Source organism: Rosa chinensis, chromosome 4 (genome assembly GCF_002994745.2).
Source record: "Rosa chinensis cultivar Old Blush chromosome 4, RchiOBHm-V2, whole genome shotgun sequence".
NCBI classification, from domain to species: domain Eukaryota; kingdom Viridiplantae; phylum Streptophyta; class Magnoliopsida; order Rosales; family Rosaceae; genus Rosa; species Rosa chinensis.
In genome coordinates, this window is record NC_037091.1 from 18,966,598 (window position 1) to 18,979,795 (window position 13,198).

The 13,198-nt window shown below is 38.4% G+C and overlaps 2 long non-coding RNA genes across 2 annotated transcripts; one reads left to right on the top strand and one right to left on the bottom strand.

Annotated features, from left to right (window-relative positions):
• Positions 1-6,478, bottom strand: LOC121048822. The gene is made up of 3 exons (XR_005809551.1): positions 6,422-6,478; positions 866-969; positions 1-197 (listed from the first exon to the last, which is right to left on the bottom strand). It is a non-coding gene; the product is annotated as an uncharacterized LOC121048822 (long non-coding RNA).
• A 5,276-nt stretch (positions 6,479-11,754) lies between these two features.
• LOC112199996 lies at positions 11,755-12,953 on the top strand. The gene is made up of 2 exons (XR_002936123.2): positions 11,755-12,289; positions 12,377-12,953. It is a non-coding gene; the product is annotated as an uncharacterized LOC112199996 (long non-coding RNA).
• Positions 12,954-13,198: the final 245 nt, after the last annotated feature.

Consider the following 13,198-nt stretch of genomic DNA (forward strand, 5'->3'; position numbering starts at 1 on the left):
GGATTCATGAGTCCTTGGCCTTGAAACTTGAGCTCCACAGCTTCAAGTATGTTTTCAACTGAAGAAAATGTATTAGGACCAACAGAGCAACCAAGATCCGCAATGTGAAAGGAGTTGGAAGGTAACAAAAGGTCTATGTCAAGCTTTTCTGCAATTCCTTTGGTTACAAGTTCTTTGACAGACTCCATAGCTTCTCTCTGCCAAAGTAGATATTGTCCATGTCATTGTTTAGTTCAGGGAAACCTTAGTTTTCAAATTTGTTGTTAAGAACTATCAGAATGCATGACCTAATGTAGTTGCTTTTCGTTAAGGGAGCCACACATAAAATATTATCTCTTTGTAATTATAATTAATAAAATTTTAGGCTTGAAAACAGTAATGAGATCATTATAATAGTCAACAATTGCAAATCCTATGGAGATATGAAAAAGTTTGACATGATGATTTGGGAACTCTTTCACAAATAAGCTCTCAGAGGATGCAAATGGCTTTTTGTAGAAGTTTTCGGTAAAGTTGTATTTTCTGGGTTATAGGAGAACACTCACACACATTAAGATCGAGCTAGCAAAAAGTAGGATTTTTAATAACAAAATTTTCTAAGAAAAGCCCTTCCGGTGAAAATTATGTGCCAAGTGCTCAAATAGAGGTTATGACTAAACTTTGTTATGGCAAGGTAATTTCGTAAACAAAAAGCTGCAAGGTTGTTGAGTTCGTTGGATATATTTTTATGTGCAACTATAAGGCGAAGTCTCTTGACTGAGAGATTTGCCTACTGACTATACATGAAATGCTTATAGTGAACTAAATATGAAAGTTGGACTAGGTAGACTTCATATATACAAGCCCAACTACCATAAAAGAATACCTGATAAGTAGAGTTCTTGGCATAGCTATCGGGGCCATCTCCACCTTTCATTGGATATGCTTCAGAGACTTTTCTGATTTCCTGTGACGCCATCTCTTTTTTCTCTGTGCTTCAAGAAAAATTGGAATTTACACGATGATCATCTTTGTAAAGGGCTATAGGCAATAAAAGATCTTAGGCCAAAAGGAAGACTTATGATCGAATTGATAAATTCAACAGTACGTCGTGTCAAGACACGGTTGAATGCGAATATAATCAAAATTGAGAAATTGAGTATATGAAGCCAAAACGATACCTAATTACTTTTGCAGAGAAAGCAGAAAGTATACTTAGAGTTCTTTTTCATGCAGAGAAGAAACAAATCAGAGGGGTAATACATATTGGCCTTGTGTCAAATGGCAGCTATGTTAATTAGTTGTTAGGCTGTGACTAAACATCATGCATTTAGACATTATAGAGCAACCTGTTAACATGAACATATTGTCAGCATGAAGCGAGCCAAAGCTGACCAATGACTTGTCCTCCAGTTGTCACGCATGTACTCGTCACAAGCTGATTCGGAAAGGTCTAGATATTTTCATATTTTCTAGTCTGTAATAAAGGTTGGGGAATGTCCTGACTATAAATAGACTTGCTCTGTAATAATTAGGTGTGAATTTTATTTTTCGAAGTCTCAGAAATATTTCTTCCAAAGGTTTCTTCCATTTTCTTCTTCTGTTAAGCTCAATCTTGCTCCCAAGGTTTGGTCATGGCTTACATGTTATCATGGTATCAGAGCTACAGCTCTTGATCCTGAGCTTAACCTTACTATTGCTGCTTGTATTTGCAGTTCTCGCTTCCGCATCTTCAAGCTCACTGCAACTCAAACCCTAGATCTGTGATTTCCGCCATTTCTGTACTCACAAGCTTTCAAGGTTTTGTCATCTACTCCTAAGTTGATAATATTGTTCATCCTGAGCTCTATTATGGTTAGAACTACTGATTCATAGTTCTATTGTGATCGATTCATAGTGCGTTTCTGTACGTTGGTACTTTCAAGTCAGATCTATTCTCAATTCCTTGATATATGTTGCTTTTGAGCTGATTTCTTTGCTTTGCTCATAGACCTTGCTCATATGATGTTGATCTGGTCTGTGTGATTAGAAATTGAGATGACTGAAGATAATTGATAGATGATATCTCTGCCGAGTGTTATAAACTGTTGAGAAATTTGTTATAGCATAATTGTTCATAACATAGATAATTGTGGTTTAGTCATATCTGAGATAAGAAATTGATAATCTGAGGTTGATAAAGTGTGATACACAAAACTTGTAGATTCTACTCTAGCTTGCTTCCATGGCTACTACAAAATCTGATGTCAATTCTCTCTTGAGCATGATAACTGTTCGTCTGAGTGAGAACAACTTTGTTAAGTGGAGCTTCCAATTCCAGTCTGTTTTGGAAGGAGATGATCTATTTGGATTTTTTGATGGAACATGTCTTTGTCCTCCTCGCTTTGTACTCACTGATGAAGGAACTGTTACATCTGAAATCACAAATGCATATAAGCAATGGAAGAAAACTGACAAAGCTTTACTTGGCCTTCTGATGGCTACACTTGATGATGATATAATGGAGATAATTGTTGGCTGTTCCTCATCTCGTGCTTTACAAGAAAGATTTTCTACCGTGTCAAGAGCCAACATCATTCAGTTGAAAACTGATCTGCAGACCATTAAGAAGGGCTCAGATATAATTGATAAGTATCTACTTAGTATTAAGCATGCTAGAGATCAACTTTCATCTATTGGTGTCTCTATAGCTGATGAAGATATAGTTGTGGTTACCCTCAATGGATTACCTGAAGAATACTCTATGATCAAGACTGTTATTCGTGCAAGGGACAGTTCTATCTCTCTCAAGGACTTCAGGGCTCAGCTTTTAGCTGCTGAAAGAGATATTGAGGCTCAGTTTACTACTCATAGCACTATGTCTGCTATGGCTGCACGAGGTGGTGGATACAAGTCCAATGATGACAGAAACAAGAACTATGCTGGTTCTTATCCCACTGATAAAGGGAAAAGTGCTTGGACTGACAATGGCAGACAGTCTAACTGGACTAACACTAAACATGTGTCACACGGTGACTCTCAAGCTGGTAGCAATTTTCGACCTTACTCTAACAATGAGTGTCAAGTATGCAACAAAAGAGGTCATACTGCTAGCAATTGTTATCAGAACATTGAGTGTAGCTTTTGTCACAAAAAGGGTCATCCTGCCAGCAAGTGTTTTCAGAATCCTGAATCTCCTGATTTCAGAGGTCACAGTCATGAGTACAGGAATAATGTTGGAGTATCTCCTGAGTGTCAAATTTGTGGCAAGAAGGGCCATACAGCTGTGAACTGCTTCTACAGGACTGACATCCCAGCTAACCATCCATCTCAGGCTGTAGTGGTATGCCAAATCTATGGACTTAAAGGTCATGCTGCATTAGATTGCCACCATAGGAGCAATTATGCCTATCAAGGTGCTGAGCCTCCTTCCACTCTGACTGCAATGACTGCTCACTCATCTGGTGCTAGTTCTTTTGGTACACATCACAATGATATCTGGATTGGTGATACTGGTGCTACTCACCATATGACTTCTGACCTCAGAAATCTCACTATTGCTCATCCTTATGAATCAAAGAATTCAATCACTATTGGCAATGGTGCAGGTTTGACAGTCAAACATATTGGCTCTACTTCTATTACACCTGCTGCACATTCATTTAAACTTAAAAATGTACGTCCTCCATGTGCCTAGCTTAGCTGTGAACTTGCTATCTTTTAATAAATTGTGCAAAGACAATCACTGCTACATAACTATGGATGATATTGACATTTGTGTTCAGGACAAAGCATCAAAGGCTCTACTGTACAAGGGAAAGAGTAATGGAGAAGGACTATTTTTGTTCAAATCTCCAAGATTCATTCCACCTGCTCATCACACACATACTGCCTTTATTGGTTCTGCTGTCAAGTCTTCTCTTTGGCATCAAAGACTTGGTCATCCTACCTCAAGAGTTGCAATTTGTTGAAGATCAGTCTCAGGCATATAATAATCACTCTATGCTTACAAGGGCTAAGAATGGCATTGTGAAGAAGAAGTCATTTCAAGACTTTTGTGCCTTCTCCTGTATTGTTCAACAAAATCTACTTGATGAACTTGCATTTTTTAGTGGTTTCACTTCAATTCTTGAAGTTCATGATCCTATTGAGCCTAAGTCCTTTAAGGCTGCTGTTGGCAAACCAGAATGGGATATTGCTATGAATGAAGAAATTGATGCACTACTTAAACAAGGTACTTGGAAACTTGTTCCTCTTCCAAAAGATAAAAACATTGTTGGCAGCAAGTGGATTTACAAGGTTAAAAAGAATCCAGATGGGACTGTCTCAAGGTATAAGGCCAGGCTTGTGGCTCAAGGTTTTAGTCAAGAGAAAGGGTTGGATTATGACGAAACATTTAGTCCTGTTGTGAGACACAGTACCGTGAGGTTGGTGATTGCTCTTGCAGCTATGAATAGGTGGGAGTTGAGACAATTGGATGTCAAAAATGCCTTTTTGCATGGTGATCTCAGGGAAGAAGTATACATGCAACAACCAATTGGTTTTACTGATCCTGTACATCCTGAGTATGTATGCCTACTCAAAAAATCTCTTTATGGTCTAAAACAGGCACCTAGGGCCTGGAATGAGAAGTTCTCTAATTTTCTTCCAGCCTTAGGCTTTCATTTTTCTCACTCGGATCCCAGCTTGTTTATCAAGAACAGTGAGAAAGGTGTTGTAGCATTATTGTTATACGTGGATGATATTATTGTTACAGGATCAGATACTGAAGGAATTATTGCTGTAATATCTGAGCTAGGTGAAGTATTTGACATGAAAGATTTAGGATCTTTGTCTTACTTCCTTGGTATTAATGTGCAGTATAAGAAGAAAGGCATTTTTCTGTCTCAAGAAAAATATGCTAAAGAGTTAATTCTTAAGGCAGGTCTGGAGTCTTGTAAAGCATGTAGTTCACCTTGTCTTCCTCATATTCAGCTGCTTAAGAGTGAAGGAACTTTATTGGATAATCCCACACTTTACAGAAGCTTGGTCGGTGCATTGCAGTACCTCACATTTACCAGACCAGATATTGCATACGCAGTTAATACAGTTTGTTAATTTATGTCTAGCCCTACTGATGTGCATTATGCTTCTGTTAAAAGAATATTGAGATATCTTCAGGGGACGTTATCAAAAGGACTTTTCTATAGGTTTGACAACCCTGCTCCCTATATCATGGCTTTTTGTGATGCTGATTGGGCTGGTGACATCAATAATAGGAGGTCAACCACTGGCTTTGTTGTGTATCTTGGTCATTGTCCCATCTCTTGGCAGTCAAAGAAACAAGGATCAGTTTCAAGAAGTTCAACAGAAGCAGAATATAGAGCTTTAGCAAATACTGCTGCAGACATTTCCTGGATTAGACATGTTCTGCAAGATCTGCAAGTAAGGATTCCTGCTCCTCCTTTGTTGAAATGTGATAACTTGTCTGCATTAGCCTTGTGCTCCAATCCTGTATTCCATTCACGAATCAAGCATTTGGACAATGATTTTCACTTTGTAAGGGAACGTGTACAAAGACAAGACTTGCTTCTTCAATATGTTCCTACTGAGCATCAAACTGCAGATGTGTTTACTAAAGGGCTGCATAGTCCTATTTACAAAGAGCATTGTATCAATCTCAGTGTTGTTTCCCCCACTGAGATTGAGGGGAGGTGTTAACATGAATATATTGTCAGCATGAAGCGAGCCAAAGCTGACCAATGACTTGTCCTCCAGCTGTCAAACATGTACTCGTCACCTCCAGCTGTCACGCATGTACTCGTCACAAGCTGATTCGGAAAGGTCTAGATATTTTCATATTTTCTAGTCTGTAATAAAGGTTGGGGAATGTCCTGACTATAAATAGATTTGCTCTGTAATAATTAGGTGTGAATTTTATTTTTCGAAGTCTCAGAAATATTTCTTCCAAAGGTTTCTTCCATTTTCTTCTTCTGTTAAGCTCAATCTTGCTCCCAAGGTTTGGTCATGGCTTACATGTTATCACAACCTAGCTCAAAGTTCCGTTCAGAAACTTTCCACAGGGTCTGTAATTGCAAAGCAGAAATATCAAGATATTATGTGTGAAGGAAAGGAAATTCACACTCAGATCGTAGCATTGACCAAAGGTGCAGGTAGATAAAACATACCAAAAATTTGTTAAGAAAAGAAAATTGTTCCGTAGGGGATTACAAAGGTACAATATGCTCACAATGTAGGTTAGGAATATACACACAAAAAAAAAATGAGTAAGAAAAGTTAGAAAATGAAGAAATGTACAGCAGATCAACAACAATCGAATAGTTCTTGTTGTTGATCTGCTTAGGATAATAGCCTTGTCAGTCTCCCTTTGTTCCGGTACTTAAGTAATCAGCAGCAAATCAAGACAATGACATAGAAAGAGCAAACAATGATATAGCTCTATATGAATTTTATATGCACTTACCGCTGCTTTTATCCCTCAGCTTCAGTACGTACGTCCTCGTTTACTCACTCGCTCTCTTCTAAACCTTAATATGGATTACATATGTTTCATCCTTTCATATTTATAGACAAAACGTACTAGACAAATAAATATTATGAAGTTTTCACTGTTGGCAGCATTGTACGGATCATTACCTAAAGTCATGGAAAATTATCTAAAATATTACAAATTCAACTATATTTACCGAAAATGGTGAGTGTGATGACTGTCATGCATGACGAGAGTACTCAGGGTAGACCATTGCAATTCAAGTAAGGCTTGTCAGGGACTTAATTGCCTTCTATTTTTCATGCCAAGAATGTCAAAATTAATCACCAATTGTATATTAGTCCTGCTGACATGCACAATATGTAAATATTATAGAGAAGCAATCATACAAAATTAACTAAAATAATACAAAGCAACTACATCTGCAGAAAATGGTAAGGTTAATGATTGTCATGCATGACGAGAGAGTGGAATATGTATTATATTGCGAAAGGTACCTATAATTTTTTTTTTACCCCAAATACATATTGATCACAAATTTAAGATAAAACTCTAAATACAAAGTACCATTTGGGATAAAAATAAAATATAAAAAAAGAGTCACATTTCAAAGAAAGTAACAATTATATACTCGTGCACAAAATGCAGTTATTAATTGTAACATCTTGCATTTAAGATATCTTAGAGAAGCAATGAATATTTCTCTTAAAAATGAGTAACAATTGTCAGCTACTAAATGTGTTGGACTATGCGGAAAGCTTTGACAAAAAAAAAAGCCAGCCAGCTGAAAAACCATTTACGCTTAGTTTGGGATTGTTGTGCTGTGAGAAGAAGCACTTCCGAATTTGCTGTGAGAAGAAGCAGCTGAGTGCTTGGTAAACTGTTTTTAAAAGTGCTGTGAAAACGAAAAGTAATTTCTAAGTGTTTAGTAAGTTGCAAGGCAAAAGTGCTTTGGCTCGGTATAATTATCAAAATAGTCATGAATGCTACAAACACTTCTAAAATACATGATTTTGTTTTTTAATTTTGTACCCGTACCAAATTAAAAGTTTTCTCATGTATTGTCTTGTACACTCGTTCAAAATTTCTAACTAAACAGTAAGTTGTATGCATTCATTAAATTTTGTGCAATTATATTTCTTAACACCGCAACTAAACAGGAAATTTGAGGATGCAAATTGGTATATAATAGTAATCCATAACTTGGGTTTTGCAAGTTTGCCATTATACAAATCATTGCTAAGAATGCACTATTCTGCTCAGAGGTCAGCTTCTCACATCCTCAAGATGATGGAGAAGGACAGAATTGAGATGGATGATGAGACTTCTGCTCTTGTCCACGCTCTCAATGTCTGTGAATAATAATTATAATCCTACTTCATGGTAATAATCTCAAAGGGAAAAGTTTACCCCTCCGACTGTTTGTATGTGGACTAAAGACTTGAAGGACGGTGGAATCATTCATAAAAATTGTAGATTGCTTAACGTTGGAACATGAAAAGCATAATTGCTTGTGTGACACATCCATGGGTATTGATTCAGGGATTTGCTTTTGTTAAAGCAGAAGGAAAGATTGGTCAAAAAGTTTCTCCAGTTTTCTTATTTGAACAGAAATAAGCAAATGCAGGGCCTCTCTGTGGATTATAACTAAAGATGGCTGCTTTTTGGCAGCATACCAAAACAGATGCAGAAAGTTCAGAAACAGAAACCAAGCATACTGTATACCAAAATTGGCAGCATACCAAAACAGATGCAGAGCATACCAAAAATCCAAAACTGGCAGCATACTCCGACATTGCATTACCAAAGGTCCAAAACAGATACTTGATTCATATTATTTTCATACCAAAACAAGAGTTTATCTAAGGATCCATTCTCCAGCTACTCACATACCAACAACATATGTTCATTCTCATAACAGAAACCCCGAAGCTTAACCATGTTCTTATGGTTGATATTCCCTATCACACTTGCAAATTGCAAGCAAATTGAAGTAAAGAGACACACCAGGAGTATAGAAACTCAACAACCAGTTCGTATGTTGGTACCTACAACAAAACACAATCCACACCAAATCAACATAAAATTGCAACGAAATTCAACCAAAACCCAAAACCAGAGTTAATAGAAAATGAGAGTCACCAAGGAATGAAGGTGAACTGATTCATTGGGGCGTACTGATGATGTTATCAGGAATCCTCTTGTTCAGGTCCCTGAAAATTTGTCTAAGGCAACCACGTAATTCAAATTGGGCACCCCTCCCCTTCTTCCCACCATTGCTGCTCTTACCCACAAAAAACCCTCCTCTTCTTTTCCAGATTTCAGCTCCGGCCACTTTCCCGACCTCGATCTTCGGAGAAGCAACACAAAGAATCGATTTTGGGAGTAGCAGGGCATTGGTGTCGGTGGTCGTCTGCAGAGCAAATTAGGGTGGATGGAGGAGGCATAGGCTGGAGCGGCGGGAGAGAAGCCTTCAGGGAACTGGATCTGAATGGAATTCAAGGCGTCAACGAAGAGGGAAGAGGAAGAGGTGGAGGCACTGTAGATGAAGCCGTCGAGATCTTTGCCGGGGGTTTTCCAGAGGGAGGAGTGCGAGAAGGATATCAATTTGAAAAAAGCCTGAGGACAATTCGGATAGTTGAGCAAAATTTCATTTAATCCTCTGCGTCCAGACTTTGATTCCCGCATAAGCTGAAATCAAAAGCTACGAATTGTAGCTTCTCCATTTTGGAGGTTGGGAGAAGTGCTTCGGGTCAAAAGCTGTTTCTTGACAGTTTACCAAACAGCCTAAACATTTCTAGAAGTGCTTTTGATCTCAAAAGCATTCCCAAATTAAGCCTTTGACTAAGACTCCAAATACGCCATTATCCAAATAGTAAACTTTTGTTGACATAAAACAGTTATCCTGATTTGGTCAATACGTTGTTCTCAAAATGTGTGATTTTTGTACCGCAATGATTTTTGTAGGATCTGGTGTGGGTTGTGAAGGTGAGCTTGTCTTGGTTGCATGTTAGGGATTAGTGGAAGCGCAAGTCGCCGCAGCCAGCGTCACTGCCAAATGGGAATTTGAGAGGGATTTTGTTGCAGGATCTTTGGCAAATTTGGGATGTGATTGAGGAAGGTAGAGTAAGGAAGATGAAGAACATGAAGGAGGTGATAGTAGTTGAAGCATGACTAAGCTTTATTGTTGTGGCTATAGGATTGAGGGTGAGATGAAGTCAGTATTGAAGAGTGTGGGAAGTGATGTGAACCTAAATTTATTGGTTTACTAGTCATTTGAACGGTAAACGACAATTACTTTTATTTTTTACTTTGTTCGATACTTTTAGTGGCCCTAAAAGTTGACTTTTTGTATCATTCATTATTTGATAAATTTTCCTTCATGAAAGTCGTACAGAACGTTAAACCGAGATTTTGCATATATGGTACGTAAAAATCGAAGTTCGTATGCGAAAGTTATAAGCAAAAAATGAAAGTTACTGTTCATGATAATTTAGTTATATTTGAATTTTTATTGTGGTAGGTCAGTAACTCTCTCTCTTTCTCTCTCCTCCTCCATGCGTCTCTTCTCTCTCTTCCCTTCGGGTCTCTTTGTTTTTGCTATCAAACCTCACTTTCCAACCACCAAACGGCGAGCTCCGAGCCTTGGAAGACGCGCCTCCTCCTCCTTGACACGCTTACGGTGGTGGTTCATGGCGATTTGGCCGGGAGTTTGCAAATCGAGCCTCCAAAGTTCACTGTAGCAATTGGAGGTTTGGTTAGAAATGTAAATATGTTTTAACAGGTTTTGGGTTGTCCACTTTCAGGGGAAGTTCTGCTGAATTTTTGGTAAGATTTTCTCAGAAAGTGGGCCCCGCAAGGCCACCTCGGATTTCAGGGTGAAATTTCAGGGCGGGTCCTGTCAAGTGAGTCTTAGTGTGTTGGTATTTATAGGAAAAATGTTTTGTTAGCTAGTTTGATATACATTAGAGCTTTTCTATTGGGACCTCCATATTTGTTCATTTGACCTCTCATCTCTTTAAATCTCCTATTTGCTTTTTAAAAAGTAAAATTTGCTAAGTAAACCTCTTTTAAATACCTAACTTAACCTTACTCATAAATGAAAATGTTTTGGAGCATTAAAATTAAAGATGAGTTTTAATGCTCCCATAATTATTTATTTACCACAAAAGAAACTTGATATTGTTCAAAAAAAAAATATGAGATAATTATTGAAAAAAGATAGTGTAACTAATTAACAGAAATTTATAAGGTGTTTTTCAAGCCTACTATTTCATGCTTAATTATGGATTTTCATGCTTTTCCCTATTATTAGATGCCTTGTTTCCACTGCTAGATAGCTTTGTCTCTCACACACATATAAGACTTCCTCGTTGTACTATAACCAAAATACTTGGTCATTTGAGCTTTCTTGGGATCTTATATAGTTTCCAGTTCCCAATAAATTGCTGAACAAGTTTACACTGTGAATCATTCTTTCTGCCAGGTATTACGAATTGTAATTTTTTTTCCTCGTTGACTGCTGAACAAGTTCATAGTATCTAGAGATTGACTCATCTTATCCGATATTTTAAGATTCATTGCCTGCTCTACAGATCAAAGGCTGCCCATCTCAAGGATCAAAGAGGTCTTAATTCAAGGTTGTAAGGATAAGGAAAAATCTCACAATGTTCTAAAAACTTAGCAGAGCTTTAGATGGTAGTTGAGACGTCATGTAGTCATCAAGGCTTCTTCATGTTTAGCACCTCTCCTGTGGTTTTATAGAAGGTCGGATGTCTTCTTGTTAGACCCTAGCTCCCTTCATTCTAACTACACTTTTTTTTAAAATACTTGCAAATAGGACAAAGACCAAATTCATCGTACTTAGGCCTTCACTTCAAACCAAACTCCTTATCCATAATGAGGGGACTAAAATCCATAAATACTTAACACTTTTTTTGTGAGCCCCTGAAAGATGTATTGAGCTTAGTGGAGGTCGTACGATAAATTATTTAACGATTTCGATAATCATCCAAGCGCTCGAGAAAATTTTCAGAAGTTCTCTTAAGGTGAAATCCTCGATCTAAGGATTGAATGATAAAGTATACGACACAACAAGTTCATGGGAATTTTCGGGGAATTTTCCGGATACCCGAGCTATTTATAGCGATTTTTCGAAGTTATGGGATCTTAGAAAATAATTTAGAGAAATAGAAATTGCTACGGTGAAATCCTAGCCATCCATAAATCCACCGCTTCTTCGTAGCCCTTGAAATAAATATAAATTAGGGTATTTATACCCCTTGATCAGATGAAGGATGGAGATCACTCCCAGAAAATTCGAGAGGGAGAGCTTGGAGTTCTCTGACCCGAACGACACCGCCACCTGACACCGTGACCCGGCCACAACTCCGGCGTCCGGCCACCCCACGGCGGCGCACGGGCACCACGTTTTTCATCTCGCTGTCGCCGTCACGCCTGTGTTCTTTGATCGTCCATGCACCGGACGAGGAGGGAGAATCGACGGTGAGAAGGTCCAACTGTTCCGACGAATTGCAGCGATTTCCGGCCACCGTCTGGGTTGCATTTGGTATGGAAATTCATCCTCTCGCCTTTATCTACACGTTAGATTAATTAGTCTTTGAAATTGAGGGAGTTTTGTTGAGATTTGGGTTCTGGGTTAGCTCGGGTTCGACGCTATTGCTTACGTTCTCGGTTCGTTCCTGCTCGGTTTCTGGTTCGACTGCTCCCGTAGACAAGGCCTTACTTCGATTGAGAGCTAAAGTCTGAAAGTGTCTTGGTGGGTGTTGTGAATCCTCAGTTCATCGTCTGTTGGGTTTCCGGTTCCGAGATCAAAACAAGGTGAGTTGAATTGCTTTCGGCTTTGGTGAATTATGATTCTTGTTACGATGTTGATGGGTTATTGTTTTGGTGGAGTTGTAAACTCAGAAACTTTGAATTGGGGACATTGAGGCTTGGATTGCCCGTCTATCATCGAGTTTTTGGAAGACTGCCGCAAGGGAGCTAAGGTTCACCTTGCAGATTGTAGTACCGAAGGTAAACCCGAGTTTCTAGATGGAAATGTTTATGTTTGTTTGGCTCGAGAGATTGATTAAATTGTTGAAATGGATGACTGGTGATGTATGAGTTAATTGTATTGAGTTGTTAGGGGATGGAATTGTGGCTATGGTTAATTAAGAAGTGAAAGTACCGAAGTTACGAGTTGGTGGTGAAGTGGGAAAAGTTTAAGTATTGTGAAATACTATGAAATGGTCTTGGTGATATGGGTGTCTATAGTAATTCTATCGGATTACTATACTATACGACGAAACTTGAAATAGAAGTAGAGTTGGGTGTGGAACGAATTGAGATCGTTTGTTAACGAAATTGGGGAATTTGAGATAATTTTCTCTATTGCTTGTGTATATGTTGAAAGTCATAGTAAGTCAAGAAAATGACTTAATATATTGGGTGTCCTTAATAAATTGGGTGCACTTAATATATTTGGTCGATATAGTAACTTCAAGTAAATGTGTTTGAACTTAAATTTGGCAAGGCTCACGTAGCAGATAATTAAGCTAGGGCCCACAGGAGGCTGGACTGGGTGATGGTGGGTCATGATATAATAAGTATTTAGCCAAGGCCTGGCTCACTTCACTTGAGTCGAGGTCTGGCTCACCTGAGTTGGGATCTGGTTTACTTGTGGCTGAGAAAGTCCTATCCAATGCCCGTTTCAGTTGGTCAGGGACGCTGATGGCAGGACATCATGAG